The following is a 15558-nucleotide window of genomic DNA, read 5'->3' as shown; positions in this document are numbered from 1 at the left end:
TTGGATCATGTCAGACACCCATTCACCCCCTTTCTGTTCTTTACTCAGGAATTCCTCCAAGCTGTGGATCCTGGTTTCTGTTGTTCTTATTGCTTTATTTGTTTCCTCCTGACATCGTTTTTGTTCCTCTGAATGCAAACTCAATGATTTCAGGACCTCCCCCATATTGTCGTGAAGTGCCGTTATGTGGGCCTCTAGTTTATTTTCCTCCATAGACATAGAGTCCATTTTTTCTTGTGTTGCTACACCACAGCAATAGTTCAGACCGTCCGCTATGAATCCTAACGAAAACGTGCGTTTCGTTCTTAGTGACCTTGGTGCTTCTTCATCTGAGTACCAATTTGCCCTGTATAGCCTCATTTCTTCATCTATTGCGTCTTCTAAGTCCTTTAAGTGTCTTCTGGCTTGACAGATGGAGCTCTGATTTCCTTTCATACAAGTTTCCAAGGGGCTTCTTCTAGGGGTGGGGTTCACTTTTGGCTTCGACCAGGGTATTATATAGGTTAACGGAATAGTGCTTTCGTATATGATTGTACTAGATAGTTCTTTCCAGGTGGCTCCTGCTGTTACCTCTACGTGCTGGGAGTTTACCGAGCAGAACCTGGAAAAATGTTCTGCCTTAGTATTATTTACGTATTTGTGGGTGCCCTGTGGCCTTTGTCGTCCCCCTCTTCTTCTTCTTCTGATATGTCACCCAGTGTCCATTCATCATAAAATGGTAGTATCCTGCCTATGTGCACCACATCAGTTTTTCTGCCTCCCTCTTGCTTCACTTCGTAATTCACCTCGCTTATTTTTTTTGTAATCCTGTATGGCCCAAACCACCTTAACAACAATTTCTCGCTCTTGCCCACTTTTCTTATTGGTATGAATATCTTTACTCTGTCCCCAACTTCATACTCCAAAGACTTTAGCTAAACGTCTCAGCAGCTGCGAATTTGAATACTGGAGTCGTTGTTTATCAAGATTGTATTCTTTCACCCGGCAAAATGCATTAAAGTCAGGATACTCTTCATTTTCTTCACTTCTTTTAAATAGGTTATGCCGACAAGCCCAGCAATTAATGTTACGTTTTTTCGACACCTTGATTAAATAGCCGCCTACATATCCAAGAGCAGCTTTCTGCAATTTGGTTAATGTCGGACTTCGAAGGGGAATGTCATAGGTCACATCAGTTGTTTGTTTAGTTTCTTGGAGTTCATCTTTGTGCTAAAAAATATAAAGCACTCATGGTATTTTGTGCTCATCATCTGGCTGAAAACTAATAATATATCTTTATATTTGTAACTACCTCTTTAAAAAACCGTTCCAAAGTCATCAGAATTTTTCCACCATCATCTTCGCAGTTAGCTCCTGATGAATGCTTGGAAACTAAATCATTTAATAAACAAGACATAAATAGGACCAAAATAGGAGCAACTGGGATTGACATTTCTGTGGCCTTTTTGACGAATTCTTTCAAAAAAGTTTTCCAATGCATCTTGCTGGAATTGCCTGGCTTTGAAATATTTAAACCCGCATTTAGTCAGTTCTTCTCGTAGAAGAAGAAAGCCTTTAATGGTAAAAATAAAGTTTCGAAGAGTCGGAGGATTGCCTACAAAATGGAGTTGTTTAGCATTTAAAAAGAGTTTTATTTCATATTTGATACGTACCACGGGTTGATAAACTTTTAAAAGTGCGAAGTGTCTCTATTGCTGACTGCCAAAATTTCGTATGAGGAGAATCTTTATCTAATCGGACAACTTTTTTTAGAGGTTTTCTGGCATCAAATAAGAAATAACCGTTCAGACTGTCAAAAAGTTGATCCATGAATAGAAGAAAACTTGATGTGTCCTTTGATCTTAAGTCCATTGGACATATTAAGTTAGCTAAAAATATTTAGAAAATGGATGTCATTAAAAAGGCCCCCATAACTAAAACAAAAACGAGGTAAGATGCTGGTATAAGGCAAAATTGTAAAACATCTAAATTATATCGCTTTACTCCGAAGCCGAATAAACAAAAAGTACGTAGTGTAATTCCTTATTACCATTGCCAGCCATCAGGTTTATAACGGATGCAAACATTCTGCTAAAAGTTTGTGCGGTTACTGAAACTTTAATTTTTTTCATGTTATTCTCCTCAATGTGACCTTCAGTAATTTTGGTTAATAGGCACAAATCCCCATCAACACAATCATTTTGCCAAGCACTCCGCCAATCTTCCCACTTAGCAGTTTTCAAAATACCATCCTGATGAAAATGTATGTTATGTTTCAACAGGGTATTTCTTATTCCTTTCAGTAAGACGTCTACCTTTGGGTTTCTTTTCGAAATTCAGCATTTGCGAAATAAAAAATTTTTTTACAACCTTCGTAAAACTACTTCTTATCCAAGTAATGGCTTTTTCCCTTAAGCAAGTTTTCTTTGTAAAAGCTGAATTTTTCACAGCGTGCGACCTTCTTCTTTTTAACTGCCTGCTGCTTTTCCTTAAATGTACAACTTCAGAATACAACCGCTTAGCTCTAGGAGATAATCTACTGGACCTTTTCAGTCCAACAGCTTGAAGAATGCCTAAATAAATATAACAATATGAATAATTATTATTATCATTTCTTGAGGACAAATTAAACGACAATGTAAGAAAAGCCTGTTATACAAAAAAAAAATATGTCTCTTTCTCTTTCCCTCTTTCTTATTTGTTAGTTATAAACATCAAGCAAACCTTCAATCTCAAACCCAAATTAGAAATATTGTCACGTTTAGGGGGTAGCGTAGTAGAGGTAGGAAGAGAAACAAGACTGTAGCTCAAGTATGTCTTCTTTATTAGGCAGTGAACACTGTCCAAGGGGGGGATTGTGTGTGGGTGTGTGTAGATGTAGGTGCGTAAGCCCTCCTGAAGTGTCGCCAAGCGAAACCCGCTCGATACGAGCAGGGAGCCCCTATGACCGACACGCCCAAAGGACTTACTTGGTTACTTGGGAAGGTACTGATAGTGTCAAGAGTTCGGACGGTCACCTCGTGGTATGCGTAAGAACTCTTGTCTTTTCAGCCTGGGCTTCCAAGAAGGTAACGTGCCGTCCGGACACTAGAAAGTTGGGACTGTTGCTCGAAGACCGACCTAGAGACCAGTGACCTCCCTCTGGGGATGACCCCAGAGTTCGGTGCCTTAGCCGAGCTACGGTGCATCTTTTATACTCGTCAGCGACCTCATTACGCTAACCTTGCTGACTATGGTGGTTACTGGGTGTGCACCGTAACTACTAACACGGGTGTGACAATATTTTGCTTCTTTAAAACGTGAAACTTACCAGAAGACAGGGATTCATTCTTGGAAAAGATGGAGGAAGTTGGAAGCACATCTTGATTAGGATTGCCTGTTGATTGATTACTTTGTGAAAATTTACTTAAATAAAATTTATAAACCTAGGAATACATAACAGGTTTATAAATATTATTATACTGGTTATGCACAGATACCTGTATGAGAATTTGAGGATTAAAGAGCGTATGTAATTTGATTTGTAAAAGTGATGGGAAAGAACACACAGCCTTCTCCACAAAAAATTTATTCAAACCCTCAAAATGTTAGAGGGGTCGCTCGACATATGTTTCGGGCACATAAGTACCCATCTTCAAGAGCTACTAGCAGTGGGTTTCTGTTCAACAAGATTTATTACAATCATTTTAACAAGTTCATTAACAAGAATTTTTAGGATTTTAATATTTTAAGATTTTTCAGATCAGATTTTTTAAACTTCTTTAAGTACGACAGTAATGTTTGGCCTTACGGTATATTAATTTTAAACTTGGGTTTGCTGTCTCCCCTTTAAAGAAAGATAGCCGGCGTTTCACCTTGTCATATGGGGTATGTTTGGTCCAACCATTTAGGGGTAATACATCATGTAGACTTTCTAACTTTTAGCTCCTGAAGATGGGTACTTATGTGCCCGAAACATATGTCGAGCGACCCCTCTAACATTTTGGGGGTTTGAATAAATTTTTTATGGAGAAGGCTGTGTGTTCTTTCCCATCACTTTTACACTTACACCTCCACTTTGAGAAAAATGGACTACTACTTCACATTTAATTTGATTTGGTTTGTGCATGTTTTTTTGTCAAACAAATGTTTGGTCCTGTTCATTTTTGCTCGTTTTTTTGGTGAATATGTGCCTAATAATTATAGATATATCAAATCAGTTCATTCAAAAGTAATGTGGTGACGCGGGATATGATATAGCTAAACTTTTGAAAAAAACAAACTATACAAAATAATTATATGTATTCATATTGTCACGTTAAGGGTTGGTTGAGGGGGAAGAATACTCAGGTTTCCACAGGTAACCCACTCTTTATTACGTAATAGTGCCTTAATCTCTAGACGATAATCTTACCCCCAGATGGCTAAGATGGCGGGGATCATGACGTGGTCTGGCTTCTAGGCAAAGGTACACGGAGGGCAACGCTTTAGCGGTGGTGAATGAACCCTAGACTTAGGTCCGAGGGCATTCACCGAGCCGGCAAAGACGCGAAGAGCCTAACAAAGGGAGGTAAGCTGGAACGGCAACTCGTGCTGCGCGTCCACACTAATTCCTTTGTTAGGGCTGATCTAGGGTGTGGCACTTGGTCACCTACTGCTCCACTTTTAAGTTGCACAATAGGCGTACCCAGACTAACCCGGAGATCAGTCAGTGACTTCCCTCTGGGGAGACCCCAGAGTTCGGTAATCTGTACGTGCTTTTGGTGCAGTATTTATACTCAAATCATGACCCCAATTCGCCAATCTTGCTGACACAAACAATGTACTGGGGGAGACCGGGGCAACTTAGGGTAACGGCACCTAGTGTAATCTTTATGTTACATGCCCCTCCCCTAGAAAGTGTTCGCCCCGAACACTAAAAGCGAAACTTATACATAAAGTCTACATATACTAATGTTAATCTTAAATGCTATAGGGTGTATAAAGGTGGTGGAACGAGTCCTTTATTTCTTCACCAGATTACAATATAATAGCTTAATATAGTAGAGATAGGGGTGTACTTTAAAATATCACAAATGTTACATTGGGTCACCTTTCAACCTTGCTGTTGCGTCTATCTTATTGCCTTCCTTATTAAGCGAAATTCCGTAAAATTGCTCATTGTACCCTTCTTTGGCACCATCGTCTAAGTGGAAACGCTTCACCTAGGCTTCATCTCATCGTAGTGCCTTCTCTTGGCACTGTATTCTCTAAGCGGCAAACTTCATCGCTTAGCTTCATTTCTTCATATTCTGTCCTTTTGCGTGCTCCTTTAGCACACCTATCCTTGGACATGTATATTTCTTCCTAAGTAACGTCAGCCCATTTGGAGATGCTTCTTCAGCTCGACTTATTAAAGACTTCGGGTGCACACGGGTGTAAGTAGAACCGTCGTGGCGGGACCCATCTGAAGATGTCGGCTTCTCCAAGACATAAGGCTAGTTCGCTTTTCAACAAGGCTGTAGCAGTTGATCGATAGACGCAACAAGATTGCCAGGTTGACCCTAAAAAAAATAAAATAAGATTCCAATTATTACTTTGTTTGCCATACATCTCTTAAAACATAAATAAAATCATTATGTAAACCAGTACACTTTGTTGTTGTAACCTAGAACTTCATAATTGCACGAATTTGCTAGGTCATCACATACCTACACTTAGGTCAGGGACCGCGACACTGACCTAGAAATCAAGATATTGTAAATAAATAATTGCGTTAACTATACACTTATTCTATGAAACCTAATTAAGAAAATTTGCCTTTTACCATACCCATTATAATACGAAAATAATGTGCTGCTATGCACCAAAAATGTTGCGCTATGGTTGCCTTCTTAGAGCGTCCTACAGGTCCCTCTTGACATTGCCCTACTCAGTTCAAGCAACTGTGGACCTGCAGGCTAGCCCTTTTTCTTCCACAACCTCATTGTGTTTTCGCTATGTTTCTTCCTTACCCTTCTGGCCATTGTCTTAGCTTATCTTCTTCCACTTGAGCTTCTGTACCTTATTCGAAGCGGGCTGCCAGATTTTGTGGACCTAGAAGTGTACCGTCTTCAATCATTCCCTTTTTCTTTGTGCTCTTGTTTAGCGTCTGCGAGGGTGTGTCTGCTAATGTGAGGATTAACAGACGGGGATCCAACGAGGCACCTCCACCATGTCACGTTAAGGGTTGGTTGAGGGGGAAGAATACTCAGGTTTCCACAGGTAACCCACTCTTTATTACGTAATAGTGCCTTAATCTCTAGACGATAATCTTACCCCCAGATGGCTAAGATGGCGGGGATCATGACGTGGTCTGGCTTCTAGGCAAAGGTACACGGAGGGCAACGCTTTAGCGGTGGTGAATGAACCCTAGACTTAGGTCCGAGGGCATTCACCGAGCCGGCAAAGACGCGAAGAGCCTAACAAAGGGAGGTAAGCTGGAACGGCAACTCGTGCTGCGCGTCCACACTAATTCCTTTGTTAGGGCTGATCTAGGGTGTGGCACTTGGTCACCTACTGCTCCACTTTTAAGTTGCACAATAGGCGTACCCAGACTAACCCGGAGATCAGTCAGTGACTTCCCTCTGGGGAGACCCCAGAGTTCGGTAATCTGTACGTGCTTTTGGTGCAGTATTTATACTCAAATCATGACCCCAATTCGCCAATCTTGCTGACACAAACAATGTACTGGGGGAGACCGGGGCAACTTAGGGTAACGGCACCTAGTGTAATCTTTATGTTACAATATTTACCAGAAGTTGATGGTCTTCGATCTGATAAGTTATTTAATTTTTCATAGTCAATGGAGGGGCTTTCAAGAGGGAAGGTCTGCATTAGAAAGGTCTAGTGAAACAAACATTTCAAATATTACAAGAACGAAAAGTATATAAGTCCATCTTCACATTCTTTACACAGTGGAGGTGTTAGGTTAGGTAAGTGCAATGAAAGAGCACTCACTCAAACTCCACAATTTTTTTTATTAGATTTTAAATGGAAATGTCCAACATGCTATCAGCAGTTTTTACAGAAAACAAAACCTCAATTAAAAAATAAAAATACTAATACTAACATGGGCGACATCACTGTATAGGTATATTTTTATTTGAATAAAATTACTTGGGGAATCTGGGTCCTTCGGTACTTGCTGGCAAGGACTTGGTAAGAACCTTGAAGGAATCACTCCCTTTTTTAGCATGCGTCTGTTATATGGGTTAAAGTCTTCAGGCAAAAAGTGCTTTTCACACACATAATACCTGAAAATACATTTCAGTTTCATTTTTATCTACTGTACCTTATTTCTATTAAGTACTACTATTAGTAGTACCTAGGTACAGTGCAAAACTAGGGTATTAAAACAGATACATTTATTAGTCAGTGAGTTATAGTACTGTTTAAACGCACTTTATGCAAAAGAATACATTAGTTTTCCACTATACTTACCAAAAGAATCGCCATAAACTAAGAAGCTATGTTGAGTTTTACAAATGATTAAACCTATTTTCTCTTTGCCTCCTTGAAAACCTCTTATAGTAATCCTCTTACTACCTTAACATTATAACGAATAAAAATAAACTTTACTTGAGAACTTACCTGCTATAAATTTCTATATTAGAACAAAGAAGTAAAACAAATCGTCCTAAAAATTGTTTCCACAGTAAAAAAGTAACACTGTCTTTTTCCGGGTTAGGAAAACGAAATCGTCGGAAATGTTTTGAAGGGCTGCACCCCTTTATGGCACATCCCGCCTTGCCCATAGTGACAAAATTCGTTGTAAAACCCAGCCAAAAGCTAAAAAACTAAACTAAAAACACCTATTGTGCAAAAATTGCACAAACGACAGAAAACACTATAAAAACACCGCGCACGAATTAGTTAGTATAAATCACACGTATAAATCAGTATAAATTAAAAACTTCTACCGTAATATCAATATTTTAATAAATAGACTTGTCTAAAAAAATTTGAATTTGTCAAAAGTAGTTTACATCCTTTTCATTTTCTTTTGCTTAACCACAAAACCATCTACAGGTAAAAACAATACAGTAGCTCCCCCTGGGTCTCGAAAGAATCCAAAACAAGGCTTCACATTGCCTATATGAGATTAGTGGGCCTGCAGAATGACTGACAGCGATTTGTTATGATTTTGAAAGGTTGGTATCACGGCCGGATATAAACTTTCCCTAACGACAGCTTGGCGCGAGATTTAAAATTTCCGAATTTTAGATCCGTTTTTCGTTTTATTGGTCAAATCTACGGTATTGAAAAAATTACAAGTTGATAGCCGAAAATGTGCTCTACAACTTTTATCTAAAGTGTTTTTCCATTAAATGAACCGTACAGGCGCAAAAAAATCAAAACCATTTTCCCATGTTAATCTCCTATGTCCAGGGTGCTTTTGGACACCTGGTATACTTTTTTTACGACAAATCGGGCAATATACATAACAATTTCTTCAACAAAATGTGATAACGTCAGTAAGCTTTCAAAGTAATTATGGTCCTGTTCAACCACTGACAAAAACTTCTAAATCACTATCCATAATTCTGTTACTAGAATTTAATTGCACAGAAAGAAGGGTTATTATTGTGCCCAAAACGCATTCTTACCGCACTAAAAAATATCTCTAAGCGGTCTTGACTTAAAATAAAACTAGAAATAAATGACAAATAACTATGTTTTACTACTAAATCATCATACAAATTAAATAAACTTGTTAAACCTACAATTAGTCCCAAAAAAAAAACAGTTTTTCTGTTGGTATGTATTAACAAATTACCAGTACAGTGTCAGTGGACATAGGAGGTTAACATGGGAAAACGGTTTTGATTTTTTTGCGCCTGTACGGTTGATTTGATTGAAAAATCGTAATAATAAAAGTTGTAGTACCTATCACGGACTAGTTTTCTGGATTTTTTTCAGATCTCTAACTTGAACCCTTTTGTCGTAAAACACGATCAAAAATGAGAAAATTTAAACTTTTGGCCTGCACTGTATAGGCGGTTGTCGGTCAACGGGTAAACAGATCATTGTTGCTGGTACGGTTGCTCGACAACCGCTTATACAGTGCAGGTAAAAAGTTAAAATTTTCGCATTTTTGTTCGTGTTTTACGACGAAAGGGTTCAAGTTACAGATCTGAAAAAAATACAGAAAACTAGTCCGTGATAGGTACTACAACTTTCATTAATACGATTTTTCAATCAAATCAACCGTACAGGCGCAAAAAAAACAAAACCGTTTTCCCATGTTAATCTCCTATGTCCAGGGTGCTCTTGGACACCTGGTATATTCCGCCTTTCTTTCATGAAGAAAATACATATTTTTGGCTGTTAATGGCTTGTTAAAACTGACTTTTGAACTAAAATTTCTTGCATTCAACATATTAAAAATATTATTAATTACTAGACAAAATTCTTCGCAGCCGTCAAAGCCAGAAATATTTTTTTCTTTGCAAAACAGTAAACCTGCACTTAAAACTTGCACACAAAATTTCACTTTCATTTTCTCATTTTGAAAATTAATGTGACGAGAGGTCAGTTTTGGTGCTGCAGCTAATCCTTCATGAACTTGAATTTCGTATGATTTAACGATGAGATCCCAGTTAATTTTTAACCCGGATGGGCAATATAAAATTTTCCTTTCACCAAAAGTGTTTCTAACTAACTTGACCATATGGCAGGCATCCCAGATTGTATGTACTCTTTCACCTGTACATTTGTGGTGAAACACAGGCTTAAAATCTTTAATTGCATAGTTGGCTACTAAAGTTTTGCTGATTGGTATATTAACAGAAGCTCCATTATACGTTATTGAGTTGCAAATTGTTTCAGTCGCATATAAAGGATAAACTTGTATTTTCGTATGCGCCGTCGTGATTTGATAATATAAACGGGCTTTACTATCCCTAAACTGAAGCAATAGATATTGACGGCTTAAACTGTTATGCCGCCAATTGTTGATAATTACCTAACCTGTATTTTCAAAATCCCGATTGTTTGTTGTTGGTCCTGACCTAAAAGTATAGTGGAGTATTGGTGGATTAGGTTTTTAATGGTTGTCAGGTTCACCTATTTACCTAAAGGCGTTATTATTAGCAGACAAAATATATTTGTAAAAACACGAATATGATGGAGTTGGATGAAGATGATGGGGATATTATGGATATCATTGATTTTGGCTTCCGAAGAAGGATATATGACAGAAAAAATCATTTTAATTATATGAATGGATTGTCTTTTTATAAAAGATTTCGCTTACGTAAAGAAACAACTGTTCAAGCATTAGAACAGATTGAGCATAATCTGGAATATTATAATGACCTGTAAGTACATGCCTATCTTATTAACACAAAGACCCCTTTCTGATTTATAACTTACATAAACAGCATTTAGTATTGTCACGTTTAAATTGTAAAGCCCTTTTGGCCCAACAAGTTAAACGAGACGTGCGTTTATTACTTTAATAAACGCCTTTACCGAGATCTTGTTTCAGAGGTAGAATCAAACTAATTGACAAAATGGTTGGTTTATCAACTTCGTGAATCGGAATAACACTTTCAACATAATTCCCAAAAGTAGCACTTTAAACAATACCTTTTACATGCACAAAATATTACAATAACAAATACATACTTACATATGTTAAACAATTATGAGGGCAGCTTTCTGGAGGGTTTGGCACTCGCGATTTATTATAGTTTAAGATATTGTTACGATTTTCCCGTAACAATATGGTTTACTATTTAATTAATTTATGAACCCGGTGCAGGTTGCAGAATTCAGGACGACTACATTCTGCGGCGTGAGCGGAGTCTTCTGGCTAGGTACTGCCTTCTCCGACGTGGTGCACAGCAAAACTGGACTGACTGGAATGAATCCCTCTCTAGGGTACAACTTCCTTCTTATAGCATTCCAAACAATGGTTCCACTAATCAAAAACTCTCAGACCTGGTCTCCTCTAGCCGACAACTCGTGACGACCTTTCGGCCCTCGGTACTTGAAAATATACCGCATATTTCGCAACCCAGCATCCGGTCGCACTCCGGGGCATAGTTTTGCTATTGCATCATAAGTGCAGTTGCACTCTGACCGCATTCCATAATTTTAATGTTTCCGCTCAAGTAATATAAATTCCACATTTTTTAATGTTTCCGTTCAAGTGAAATAAATTTGATTTATTTTCTTCGTGACAATATTAATATTTTTTTTAAGGAATAATAGTTGTTCTCCATTAAACCAGCTTCTAACAGCCCTTAATTTTTATGCAACATGCAGCCATCAAACTGTAATAGGTGATTTTATGGAGATGTATCAATCCACAGTTTCCAAAATTATATTGAAAGTCTCAAAGAAATTGCTACACCAATTACAAAAAAAAAAAAAGAAATTACTACCCAATTATGTAAAAATGCCTGCTAGACATGAGCTAATTCATGAGCAAAACAAATTTTACTACAACACCTCTCGATTTCCCAAAGTGATTGGTTGCCTAGATGGTACTCACATTAAAATTCAAAATTTAGGTGTTTGTGCTTCTAATAAGTTTAGTGTTTTATAAATTATTACATATATTTGTAGGAGGGGAGGATGGTAAAGTGTTTCGGAATCGAAAAGGACAATTTTCAGTGAATATTCAAGTTATCTGTCACAGCCAAGAAATGATAAGGGATGTTGTGGCTCGTTGGCCAGGATCAGCACATGACATGACAATTTTTAATAATAGCCATATTCGCGCAAGATTTGAAGCTGGAGAATTTTGAATTCTGAGTTACTAGGTACATTACAAAAATGTATTGATATTTCTTTTCAATCAACTAGTGATACTATTGTTTGTTTGTTCAATATTTTCCAGGAGACAGTGGTTATACGTTAAAGCCTTATCTAATGACACCTCTTCTTAACCCAAGAACAGCAGAAGAAAACAGATATAATGAGGCACATATTAGAACAAGAAACACTGTAGAGAGGACATTTGGAGTTTGGAAGAGCAGATTTCCAGCACTTGCATATGGCCTAAGATGCAAATTAGATACTACCGTTTAAGTAAAAATTATTAAATAAATATATACATTTATTACATATCAAGTTTTTTTGTCCAACTCCAGTAATTCTATTTCTAATTTGCGCTTTTTAGTTCTAATGCTTGATTTTGTACCATGTAACTTAATTGAGTCTCCACAATTGCAAGTCGCTTATCGAGGAGCAAATCATATTTTTGCGCTACTATTGAAGGAGTGCGAGTTTTCGCTGATGTAGTGGACCTCCTTCTACTCAAGTTTGATCTTGGTGTGGCTTTGGAATTAGTCTGTAAATCATCAACAGTTTAACAATTTACAATGATTTAAACGTAACCTTAGTTTAGAAAAGTAGAGAGCAATATTAAGTATATTTCATGAATATTCGAGTACAAAAAATATCTCACATCAGGTTCTTTAATATCCGGTATCTCTAGCAAGGAATTTTTTACTCGCTGAAGATCTTTTGGTGTATATGACTTCCAATTTACACAATCACTACTGCTTGATACACAGGCTTCTGCTGAGGGTCCTGCAGTGACTACATAACTGGATGTCTCAATATTTAAATCAACTCTGTCATTCTCTTGTAATTTAGATATTAATAGAATAGAAGATATTAATTAGAGTAAAATTGTCTTTCTTAGAACAATAAATAAAACTCATCTAACAAAAAAAATGTAAAGATACATACGGGGTCATTATTAAAAGTATATTCGATCAAATTTTCAGAATCAGTTTCTGTTTCTACAATGTGAATGCTTCCACTGTCACAGTCAAACATGTTATTTAACCCATGAACAGTTTTCTTATTCATAATTGAGAGAATAATGTTGTTCACTTCTTCATCCTCTTTTTTTGCTCCTGCAGGTGGAGGATGAGGAGGAAGGCCACCACCAGTGAGCAGTACTTCCTTTTTTCTTCAGCTACCTTCTTCCTCAATTCTTCATTTCGATAAAAGTTTCCAGGGCTGACAGCATTAAATTCTTTTTCAGTTTGCTTCCAGGTGTTTTCTCTTTTTGAAGTGAGGCTCTATCCGTTTTATGTTGTATTCAAATGAAAGTACATATTTTTAATGTATATTAATTTAATCATCAATATAACATTTTATGATGAACGTGAACATCAACTTGTCTTATGTCTAATCATAATATAAAACTAACCTAACCTTATGGACATCTGTCATAGTATGTTCAGGATTACACTCTGAACATCGAACACTATCAGTCTTTTTGTCCTTTATAACCTGTCAATACTTTTGACCTACTAATCTAAATAAGAAACTTTTTTCCTGCATGTGTATAACTACTGGATCTCTTTTTCTCCTCCATTTTATTATGTTTCAAATATAAAATCTATCTTGAATCTATCTATGAATTGAAAATGAAAACTAACTAGAACAACAAACACTCAAATAACAGGTAAAAACGTGGTGAACACAATGACAGGCCTAACGCTTGACAGCCGTCAGTACAGGAATTTGCTGTATTGTCAAATGTATTTCGAGCTTAGGTAAGCCTTCTGTTTAGGTCAGCTCAACTTTAAGCCCGCTTGGTGCAAAACGGTACATATGGGCATAAGAGGTATAGGCATAGCTGCATCTATACTCTATACAAAATCTCTGGTTGCCGCCGACTCGTCCACACCAACGGTGACGTCATTACGGGTGCCTTTAAATTTAAATTTTGTTTTAATGTGTTTTTGTTTTATTTTTAACAAGAGGTAAAAATCAAATAGTTTTGAGGTTATTATATACTTATCAAAAGACAAATTGCAGTAATTTACCCAAAAAGTGCTTTATCTCAGTATTTGAAGTGGGTGTCTACTCATGCAGACTTGATGATTGTAAAACGTCGTTTTCTTGGTGAATTTGATCAGCATATAACTTGGTCTGGTTGGCGATTAGATATATTATGTTTTGGTAGAATTCCCCAGGACCGCATCCTTGAAGAGCAGTAACGTAAATCTTTTTAATTGTATTGGTAAATTAAAGTTTCAGGTAAGTCAAATCTCTAAGCGTCAACACTGAGAATAAACATAAACACAACGCCGCAAAGGAATCCCGTACATGTGAAAATAATTGGAATGACCAAAACACCGGTAAAACATCGAAAACACCCGAGATTGACGTTTTCAATGCTGATCAGGAAACGGGCGACTCTGAATTTGAATTTCCCCGGTACCGCGGACGAAAAACTAATCAGAAGCGGAAGAGAAATCCTTTCGTAGGTTCAAATACGGACGCAAGTGACTGCGAAACGTTTAACACATCACCTTCGATCAATAACAAAAAGATTTGGCTTTTTGTACACAAAATTAATGAGCATGTAGGGGATACTACAATAAAGGAATACATTGTAAAACGTACAAACTCAATCCCTGAGAATGTCGTAGTAAACAAGTGTATTCCAAAAGAGTCAAAATCAAGAAAACAATGCTTTATGGTAGGGGTACCACCGGAGTTCAAGGAGGCTATTTATGCAGAGCAGTTCTGGCCAGCAGGAGTTGCTTATGAAAGATTTAACTTTGGAAGGGGGAAGAATTTTTTAGACCAGCAACACAATCCAACAACCCAGATAGGACAGGTAATTTGAATGAAAATTCTCTAAAAATCTTTCACATAAACGCTCAAAGTATTAACAACAAAGTGTTGGAATTGGAAGTTCTTTTGTCTCAGGTAAAGCCTGATTTGCTCTGTTTATCTGAACACTGGCTTCAACATAGTGATATTGAAAAGCACCATTTAAGTGATTATAACCTTATAAGCTACTCTTCTCGAACGGTGTATAGAGGGGGTGGGACAGCTATATTTTGTCAGAATGTAGTTGCGTCTGAGGTATCCACTGGCGTTCAGTCAAAAGAAAGAGTATTCGAGTTTTGTATTTCTACATTTAATATGTTGGATAGCGAGTGTATCCTTATCTGTGTATATAGGTCGCCTGCTGGCGACACAAATGACTTTCTCTCTGATTTGGACGAACTATTGCGTGGGGTATGCGTCGCACGTGGGCATGCAGTTGTTTGTGGCGATTTTAACATTGATTTTTTGCATAATTCGAAACTTACTGATACTTTACTGCAACTCATGCTATCTTACGGCTTGAAACCTCATGTCGTGGAGCCGACGAGGGTTAGTGCCGTCTCTTCTACCCTGATTGACAACATTTTTTCGAATATCGACGTTGAGTTGATGGCGTGCTCAGTGCTCAAAACTTGTATGTCTGACCACTATGGCCAGCTATTGGCGATAAATGTATCAGCGGGTAACTTTCCCGGATTCTGCAAGGTGAACAGAAGGGCATTTAAAGAAGAAAATATTGCATTATTTGTACAATATATGTCTGAAACTTCTTGGTCGGATGTTTTAGATCTGGATGGCGCGGACGCTAAATATGCGAGTTTTTTCGAAACAGTATTTTTCTGGTTTGATACGGCATTTCCCGTAGGTACCATAACAACTAATAAAAAGTCTAAAAGTTGGATTGGTCGAGAAATAAGTGACTACTCTAAAGATCTTTATGTATGGTACAAAGAAACAAAAAGCCCATTAGTCCACCAGCAACACAAA

General features: G+C 37.5%; 1 long non-coding RNA gene across 1 annotated transcript; it reads right to left on the bottom strand.

Annotated features, from left to right (window-relative positions):
• Positions 1 to 1070: 1070 nt before the first annotated feature.
• Positions 1071 to 1782, bottom strand: LOC145731864 (uncharacterized). Its single transcript, XR_014178898.1, has 3 exons — positions 1653 to 1782; positions 1292 to 1594; positions 1071 to 1209 (listed from the first exon to the last, which is right to left on the bottom strand). It is a non-coding gene; the product is annotated as an uncharacterized LOC145731864 (long non-coding RNA).
• Positions 1783 to 15558: the final 13776 nt, after the last annotated feature.

Source organism: Ips typographus, linkage group LG7, assembly GCF_016097725.1.
Source record: "Ips typographus isolate SLU linkage group LG7, UJ_Ityp_2.0, whole genome shotgun sequence".
Classification (NCBI taxonomy): domain Eukaryota; kingdom Metazoa; phylum Arthropoda; class Insecta; order Coleoptera; family Curculionidae; genus Ips; species Ips typographus.
This window is presented reverse-complemented; position numbering and strand designations above follow the sequence as displayed.